Genomic DNA, 10644 nt, shown 5'->3' with positions numbered 1-10644 from the left:
TGGATGAATTCCAGCAAAACACTACCTACCTAAACTAACACAATCAGAAGTAGAACAACTATATAGACCCATAACAAAAAAAGAGATTGAAACGGTAATCAAAAAACTCCCAACAAAAAAATGCCCTGGCCCGGATGGCTATACTGCAGAGTTCTACCAAACTTTCAGAAAAGAGTTAACACCATTACTACTAAAGGTATTTCAAAGCATAGAAAATGACGGAATACTACCTAACTCATTCCATGAAGCCACCATCTCCCTGATACCAAAACCAGGTAAAAACATCACAAAAAAAGAAAATTACAGACCTATATCCCTCATGAACGTAGATGCAAAAATCCTCAACAAAATTCTAGCCAATAGAATTCAACAACATATCAAAAAAATAATTCACCACGACCAAGTGGGATTTATACCAGGTAATTTTTTTTTTTTTATGTAAGGATGGTTTAATATTAGAAAAACCATTAAAGTAATCCACCATATAAATAAAACAAAAGACAAAAACCACATGATCTTATCAATTGATGCAGAAAAGGCATTTGACAAAGTCCAACACCCATTTAGGATAAAAACTCTCACCAAAATAGGAATTGAGGGAAAATTCCTCAACATAATAAAGGGCATCTATACAAAGCCAACAGCCAACATCACTCTAAATGGAGAGAACCTGAAAGCATTTCCCTTGAGAACGGGAACCAGACAAGGATGCCCTTTATCACTGCTCTTATTCAACATTGTGCTAGAAGTCCTAGCCAGAGCAATTAGGCTAGACAAAGAAATAAAGGGCATCTGGATTGGCAAGGAGGAAGTAGAATTATCTCTATTTGCAGATGACATGATCTTATACACAGAAAACCCTAAGGAATCCTCCAGAAAACTACTGAAACTAATAGAAGAGTTTGGCAGAGTCTCAGGTTATAAGATAAACATACAAAAATCACTTGGATTCCTCTACATCAACAAAAAGAACATCGAAGAGGAAATCACCAAATCAATACCATTCACAGTAGACCCCAAGAAGATAAAATACTTAGGAATAAATCTTACCAAAGATGTAAAAGACCTATACAAAGAAAACTACAAAGCCCTACTACAAGAAATTAAAAAGGACATACTTAAATGGAAAAACATACCTTGCTCGTGAATAGGAAGACTTAACATAGTAAAAATGTCTATTCTACCAAAAGCCATCTATACATGCAATGCACTTCCGATCCAAATTCCAATGTCATTTTTTAAGGTGATAGAGAAACAAATCACCAACTTCATATGGAAGGGAAAGAAGCCTCGGATAAGCAAAGCATTACTGAAAAAGAAGAAGAAAGTGGGAGGCCTCACTCTACCTGATTTCAAAAGCTATTATACAGCCACAGTAGTCAAAACAGTCTGGTACTGGTACAACAACAGGCACATAGACCAATGGAACAGAATTGAGAACCCAGATATAAATCCTTCCACATATGAGCAGCTGATATTTGACAAAGGCCCAGTGTCAGTTAATTGGGGAAAAGATAGTCTTTTTAACAAATGGTGCTGGCATAACTGGATATCCATTGCAAAAAAATGAAACAGGACCCATACCTCACACCATGCACAAAAACTAACTCCAAGTGGATCAAAGACCTAAACATAAAGACTAAAACAATAAAGGTCATGGAAGAAAAAATAGGGACAACCTCAGGAGCCCTAATACAAGGCATAAACAGAATACAAAACATTACCAAAAATGACGAAGAGAAACCAGATAACTGGGAGCTCCTAAAAATCAAACACCTATGCTCATCTAAAGACTTCACCAAAAGAGTAAAAAGACCACCTACAGACTGGGAAAGAATTTTCAGCTATGACATCTCCGACCAGAGCCTGATCTCTAAAATCTATATGATTCTGTCAAAACTCAACCACAAAAAGACAAACAACCCAATCAAGAAGTGGGCAAAGGATATGAACACACGCTTCACTAAAGAAGATATTCAGGCAGCTAAGAGATACATGAGAAAATGCTCTCGATCATTAGCCATTAGAGAAATGCAAATTAAAACTGCAATGAGATTCCATCTCACTCATTAATCCAAAAAGCACAAAATAATAAATGTTGGAGAGGCTGCGGAGAGATTGGAACTCTTATACACTGCTGGTGGGAATGTAAAATGGTACAACCACTTTGGAAATCTATCTGGCATTATCTTAAACAGTTAGAAATAGAACTGCCATACAACCCAGAAATCCCACTCCTCGGAATATACCCTAGAGATACAAGAGCCTTCACACAAACAGATACATGCACACCCATGTTTATTGCAGCTCTGTTTACAATAGCAAAAAGCTGGAAGCAACCAAGGTGTCCCTCAACGGTTGAATGGTTAAATAAATTGTGGTGTATTCACACAATGGAATACTACGCATCGATAAAGAGCAGTGACGAATCTGTGAAACATTTCATAACATGGTGGAACCTGGAAGGCATTATGCTGAGTGAAATTAGTCAGAGGCAAAAGGACAAATATTGTATAAGACCACTATTATAAGATCTTGAGAAATAGTATAAACTGAGAAGAACACATACTTTTGTGGTAATGAGGGGGGGAGGGAGGGAGGGCGGGAGAGGGTTTTTTACTGATTAATTAGTAGATAAGAACTGCTTTAGGTGAAGGGAAGGACAATACTCAATACATGGAAGGTGAGATCAACTGGAGTGGACTGGACCAAAAGCAAAGAAGTTTCCGGGATAAACTGAATACTTCAAAGGTCAGTGGAGCAAGGGCGGGGGTTTGGGGACTATGGCTTAAGGGGACTTCTAAGTCAATTGGCAAAATAATTCTATTATGAAAACATTCTGCATCCCACTTTGAAATGTGGCGTCTGGGGTCTTAAATGCTAACAAGCGGCCATCTAAGATGCATCAATTGGTCTCAACCCATCTGGATCAAAGGAGAATGAAGAACACCAACGTCACACGTTAACTAAGAGCCCAAGAGACAGAAAGGGCCACATGAACTAGAGGCTTACATCATCCTGAGACCAGAAGAACTAGATGGTGCCTGGCTACAACCAATGAATGCCCTGGCAGGGAGCACAACAGAGGACCCCTGAGGGGGCAGGAGATCAGTGGGATGCAGACCCCAAATTCTCACAAAAAGATCAGACTTAATGGTCTGACTGAGACTAGAGGAATCCCAGCAGTCATGGTCCCCAAACCTTCTGTTGGCCCAGGACAGGAACCATTCCCGAAGACAACTCAGCAGACATGAAAGGGACTGGACAGTGGGTAGGAGAGAGATGCTGATGAAGAGTGAGCTAATCATATCAGGTGGACACTTGAGACTGTGTTGGCATCTCCTGTCTGGAGGGGGGATGGGAGGATAGAGAGAGTTGGAAGCTGGCAAAATTGTCACGAAAGGAGAGACTGGAAGGGCTGACTCATTAGGGGGAGAGCAAGTGGGAGAACGGAGTAAGTTGTATATAAACTTATATGTGGCAGTCTGACTTGATTTGTAAACGTTCACTTGAAGCTCAATAAAAGTTAATAAAAAATATTATTGATAAAATGATAAAGATATATTATCATATAATAAAATGTTTCATATTTTATTGCATTTGTACATGGCCCCAAACAGAAAGCAGGATGAAAAACAACACGATCTAAGCAACAAAAATATAAAGGACCTAGACATAAATCCAATAAAAGATGTTTCAAGTTAATATAGGAAATTATGAAAATTTTCTTTAAAATCCAAAACAAATGGAGAGAGGTAGCATGTTGCTGAATGGGAATATTTAACATTATAACAATATCAATTCTTAACAAATTGAATTATATCAAATTCTTAGCATATTTTGAAAAAGACCCTGGGAAGGTTATAAATTGTATATGGGAGATTGAGGGCCTAAGGATATTGATATTCTGAAAAGCAGAAGAAGGTGAAATATTCAACCTGTCAGAATTCAAGACCTTATTTTGAAGATATGGTATTAAGACAACATGGTATTGATGTAGATATAGAAAAAAATGACCAAGGGAATAGAGTTGTCAAACAGACTCCAGAACATATGAAAATTTTATGTATGATGGATTTTGCATTGCACATGATTGGGGGAAATATTGGATTATTGCTAATTTAAATGAGATAAAACTCAATCTAAAGATTTTGTATATTGGCAAAGAGGCAATCATCTACTATTAAAATTTTACTTACAAGGATGGATTTACACAGCCAGTGAAAAGAATATCATATATATATGTTTGGTCTCTCCAAGTGGTCTCAGCAGCATGGTGGGCTCCAGAGTAGCTGGAATTTATATGTTGTCTCAGGTTTAGGAAGGTGCTAGTCCCGAGAGAGAAGGCCAGGTAGAAAAAGTTGTACCATCCTTTATGACCCAGGCTATCGTCAAGGGAACAAAGGACTTGAGTCTACATGAAAGAGGATGAATGGTGCTGCATTAGTTAGGTTTCAATCAGGAGACAGAAACCACAGAGTAATTTGAGTAGGAAAGTTTAATATATAGAATTGTTAATAGGAGATTGAATTAACAGCAAATTGGCTAAGACGGTAAAAGGACACCCAGGGGCTGAAGGAGAGTACCCAAGGAAGGAAGAAACTTGGGGAAGGAGAATTCTCCCCAAGGCTGTGATTCACACCTAGCTGGAGAAAGTGTAGTTGAAGCCCACTTAATGGCAGAAAAGTTTGCTCAGCTGTCTTGTTCCATAGCTTGTCCATAGCTGGCAAGCCAAGAATGATGGGCAGAGAACCATCTGCTGTTAAGTCAAGGAAATTCACTGGGAAGCTGCTCATAGGGGTTGTGTTAACTTACTGGAAAGTCAGCTGGGGGCACCTGCTGGACTTTCTCAAAAGCCAGCTGTTGTCGACTTACCATGAAGCCATCACCAGTAAACCACATGGAAGCAAACTGGGACACTTGAGAAACTGTTAGCTACCCTAGGGAGTGCCACTGAACTTGACACCTTAAAGCCATTCAAGGGAAGATGCTGCTTGCTGCTGAAACAATCCAGGGGAGAGGGATATATGCCAGAGGAAGCTGGGGTGGTTCCACATGCTGCTGGCCACCCGGGCCACATACTGAAGGAGAAAAATGAGATAAGCACAACAGAATCAAGAAGAGAAATGCTTTCCTCCTCCAGTGTCTCTCCAGTTGTCTCCACTGACAAAGCTTAAAGTCATGCCTGCTGGAAAGGAGAAATGCTTACAATGTCTATCTCCATTATCACAGAGCAGGCAAAAACGGTGAATTTTGTGCTAAGAGCTGGTAAATTGATAACTGGCATTGTAAATCCCTTTGGCTAGTTATCTTTCATATGCACCCTTCCACACACATTTGAACATCTGTGCAACAATGGAACAACTGTATTTCCATTTACCAACATATAACTATTCCTTCTAGAAATGAAGTTCTCCTCATACCGTCTAAATGAGAAGACACACAGTCCCTAAAAGTCATTGTATCTATGGCTGTGGCTGTATTACTGGCTCCTCAAATAATTCTGTCATAGTCCCAATGAATATTCAGTTACCTAAAGATTCAATTGTAAAATTATCCTCCAACACATTGTATATAGATAAAAACTAGGAAGGAGAGAGAATAATAATTTAAAAAAGGATAAAGGATAACATATACTAATAAACACATGTAAGAAGTATAGGGGAAATACATAAAGCTGCTACAGTCCTTGTTTCTGTAATTGTTCACAAGGCCATACTTGATATTTACGGCTTCCTTCTTTCATCACCTGTTTTGCATTTCCTTTGCCCTCATTCAGAACTTTATCTTGCTGATGTTCTTTACTTTGCAGGTGGCCCAAACCTTCATTCCTTAAGAGTCTTAGTTTTCAATCATCTTACCTTTTTTTGATTGCTGTAGCTTTTAGTTAACCTTTTCTATTCGGTATGGAAATACTAAGAGACACATCAGAGAATTCCCTGGGTTCCAGAAATAGTCTTACTTGTTCTCAACCCAATTCCCCTCAGCATAGAGTTTCAATCACTCCAGTTAGAAGAGTAACCCTCTTTTCTGTCTGTTGGTTCAGGCATATAAGGAGCCACAAATGGCCAAGTGGCAGTCTCATCTTCCAATTCAAAGAATCATTGCTGTGCCCCTTGATGGAAGCATTGTCCACTTGGGAACTAAGACATTCAAGCCAGCAGAGCTCAAAGTTACTGTGAAAGGAAGTAAAAAATTTGCTAGTGAGTTATTAGGTGTAATAATAAGAAGAGCCACACCTACTTCTATGTCTTGATTTCCGGACCCACTTATTCTGGCTATGGGGGAGACAGCAACAAATAATAGTCTCTGATTTAAAGCATGTACTGCATCCTGTAAGACAGATCCCCATCCTGACAGGTGCTGGCTCCCAATTGGAGCTGTGGTTGTGCCTTCTGTAAGCCATTCTACCTTTTATTTAGGCCTGCTATTTCTGAGTGACAGGTTATGTGGTAAGACTACCTGGTTAATTCCATGGGCATGAGTTCCTTGCTATATTTTCTTTGCTGTGACTTTGATCAGATTCAATGCAGTTTAAAATGCTATGCTGGTGAATAAGACATTCTGTGAGTTCATAAACATTGGTGCTGGTAGAAGCATTACAGGCAGGGAAGACAAAGACAGAATTTGGATATCCTGGAATCTCTGACCCCCGTGGGAGAGTATATAATCTACTACATGGTTTAATTATTAAAACTCTCTATGTATTTTTTTATGTATTACGTATTTGAGAAATATGGGTATCTGAGAAATAATAGCCAAAAAACAACGGAATGGGATGGTGTGGCAGACTGTCTTAGTTATCTAGTGCTGCTATAACAGAAATACCACAAGTAGATGGCTTTAGCAAACAGAAGCTTATTCTCTTACAGTCTAGGAGGCTAGAAGCCTGAATTCAGGATGCCGGTTCCAGGGGAAGGCTTTCTCTGCTGTGTTGGCTCTGGGGGAAGGTCCTTGTTATCAGTTTTCTCCTGGTCTAGGAGCTTCTCAGTGCAGGGACATCAGGTCCAAAGGGCGCACTCCACTCCTGGCACTTCTTTCTTGGTGGCATGAGATCCTCCTCCTCTCTGCTTGAGTCTCTCTTTTATATCTCCAATGAGATTGACCCAACATACAACCTAATCCTGTAGATCCAGTCCTGCCTCATTAACATAACTGCCTCTAATCATGCCTTATTATCATCATAGAGGTTAGGATTTACAACACATAGGATAATCACATCAGATCACAAAATGGTGGGCAACACACAATACTGGGAATCATAGCCTAGCCAAGTTGACACACATTTTTTGGGGACACAATTCAATCCATAACAGTGACTCACCAATAATTCCCACCTGCTGTTGTCCGTGCTTTTGTATAATTCCTTCCCCTTTGAGTGCAAATGGAACTTGTGACTTGCTTCCAACCAATATAATATGGCAAAGGCAATAAATGTCACTCCCATGGTTATGTTACTTATGTAAGACCCTACCTTAGAATAGTGGAGCAAAACACTCTGCTGACAGCCTTAAAGAATTAAACTGTTATAATGTGAATTGCTTATGGGGAGGGCCATATGGTAGGGAACTGCAGGCGGACTCTGGGAGCTGAGAGCCTCAGTTCTAGAGCTGAAAGGAATGAATTCCGCAAGGAACCCTCTGCACTCAGAAGAGGACTAAGAGCTGTAGAAAAAAATGCAGCTGGCTGACGCTTTGATTATAGCCTTGTCAGACCCTGAGCAATGGACCCAGTTGTGTCCAGACCCCGGACCCATGGAAACTGAGGAATAATTAATATGTGTTGCTTTAAACCACTAAGTTTGTGGTAATTTATTACGCAGCAATAGAAAACTAATAGAGATGGCTATTTCTAAGTTATATTGACACTCTAGAAAAAGATAATAAAGATAAAGCTGAATGTGATTAACAAGCTACTGAAAAGGCAGAAGGCCTACTGAGTAGCTTACATAGAGGCTTTTATCTCCTGTAGTGGTAAGAACAGGAAAGTCTCAAGACCTAATAGAGTGCTTAAGTTCCAGGGGAGATTAATATCCAACCAAGGAAAGTATGTTATGCCGAGATCAAGGCTCTGCTTGGGAAACAAATGGAACCTTGATGCTTGAGATGGGCACGTCTGCAAAGATGCTGCCAAAAATTTGAATCCCCAGGCTTTTCTGAACCTTCTCAACCTGTAGAGGTGGCCTACCCCTCGCTATCAAGTGCTAGAATTCCACTCTTGCCTGAAGACAATGCAGAGGTCTCATCCTCAAAGGATAACATATACTTCATTCTTTTCCTCCTGGACACCAGGTCTACAACTAGAGTTAAGTCCCAGCATAACCCAGCTAGGGATATTCTCAGTCTGATAAGAGAGAAAAGGGACTATGCCCCAAAAGATCTGAAATGTCTACCCCATGAACACCAGCAGGAGCCAGGATCTAGATTCTGAGAGTAGCTGATCAAGGGGATCAGGACACAAGATTGGATAGGGGAGAGTTTATTGATTTGGGATCACTCTCCTAAGATAAATAATTTACACACTGACAGGACCCCTAAAAGCATGGAAAAAGTGGTGGCTTGCACCCAGTAGAGCTGAAATTTCAAAATTGTTGTAGTGTAAGGTGGAGGAAGCAATTTGAAGGCTCAGGGATGTGGGCATGTAGAAGTAGATATACTCCATAAAACCTACCTAATGTGGTGCAATTGTGTGAAGGGATCAACATCACTAACAGCTCAGTAATAACTCTTTGTTATAAGCCGGGACTGATAGTAGGAGAGGCTGATACAGAACTAGGTTTGTTGATAGAAATTCTGACTATAGGGCCCCAAAACAATAAAGGCAAGATGACAGCCCTTAACTGCTAGATGCCAGGTGGATGTATGTATTGCAATGGGTTGGTGTGGAAGCTAGGAGGCCTAATATACAGAGAATTATGAGGATGGCGAACAGAACATGAACTCTCTAAGGATAAAACAGACAGGCAGCCAATAAGGACACAATGCATTGGAAGGAATCAAGGGTTGATGACCAGGAGGCTGAGTGCAGTTGCCCCAATAAATATCAAGACCCATTGCTTAGTTTCTGGACATGGACCAGTTTTTAGACCTGAAACCCACTGACTAAAGAAGACATTGAATCCCTAGGAGGAAGGATCTGAAACACCACAGCAAAAATTCTTGGTGATGATTCCACCAGTTCTTTCTTAAAGGGGTCTATGTCCATTTACTTGGGTAACTTCATCTTGGAGACAGAGGACTATCCAAACATTTTGAGGACTATTGAATATAGGGTCCAAGTTGATATCGATAACCAGAGACTTGAAGCATTGTCATGGCTCCCTGTTAGAATGGAGGTGTATGGGGCCAAGTAATAAAGGAAGTGCTGGTCAAGGTCCAGATTACAGGAGTCCACTGGGTCCATAGGTCCACCTAATAGTCATTTCCTAGTCCTCAAATTATAATTTTGATTAATATACTTTGTAGTTGGTGCAAATTTTAATTTTTTTATCTGCTCTATAGGGCAAGGGCTGTCACACTGGAGAAGACAAGTGGAAACCTTTAACCTCCCCTTCCAAACATCCATCCAAGAGAGTAAATCTAAAACAATATCACATTTGGAGTGGGAGGCGTGTTGGAAATTAGTGCAATCCTTAAAGGTCTAAAAATTGCAGGGGTGGTAGTTCCTATCATAAAAAAAAAAAAGGACCCCTATTTAATTCACCAGTTCATTCCCTGCAGAAAACAGATGGATCTTGGAGAATGACAGTAGACCACTGCAAAGTCAACCAAGTTTTAGCCTCAACTGAAGCTTCCATGCTAGATATCTTGTCCTTGCTACAGCAGATTAACATGAACTCAAGTACATGATATACTGTAATTAATTTTGTGAATTCTTTTCTATTCCAATCAGAAAATAGGATCTGAAAAGGTTTGCAGCAATATATATTTACAAATTTGCTCTTTGTCATAGCTTAGCCCAAAGAAATTTATATCATCTGGACATCTTGCTGAACATCACACTTATTTATTACATTCATGATATTATACAAACAAGGCCAGGTACTCAATAAATGGATAGTATGCTGATGGCCTTGGTTGGACAAATGCACTTCAGAGATAAACCCCATGAAGATGCAGGGACCTGCCACTTCAGTAAAATTTTTAGAAGTTCAGTGGTTGAGGGTGTTATGGGACATCCTCTCAAAAATAATAATAATAAAATTATTGCACCCTGTATCTCCCACTTGAAGTAGGAAGCACAATGCCTGGCAGGTCTCTTCAGAATTTGGAGGCAGTATATTCCACATGTAGGAAATCCACTCTGGCCCATATACCAGGTGATACTAAGTACTGAAGTTTTGAGTTGGGCACAGAAGAGGAAAGAGTTCTGCAGTAGTTCCAGGATGTTTTGTAGGCACCCCTACAGGTTGGGCCATACAATCATACAGACCCTATGGTAGTAGAAGCATCATTAGTGGGAAACATGCCATGTGAAACTTATGTCAAACCCAAATGGGAGAATTACAGTGGAAACCTGTGGGATTCAGGGAGGAAAGTCCATGCTATCTTCAGTAGAGAATTACACACTGCAAAACAACTGTTGTTTTACTGGGCCTTGGTAAATGCAAAGTGCCTGACCATTGGATGACAAGTGACCTTGCTT

The sequence above is a fragment of the Loxodonta africana genome, chromosome 4 (genome assembly GCF_030014295.1).
Source record: "Loxodonta africana isolate mLoxAfr1 chromosome 4, mLoxAfr1.hap2, whole genome shotgun sequence".
Lineage (NCBI taxonomy): Eukaryota > Metazoa > Chordata > Mammalia > Proboscidea > Elephantidae > Loxodonta > Loxodonta africana.
This window is presented reverse-complemented; position numbering follows the sequence as displayed.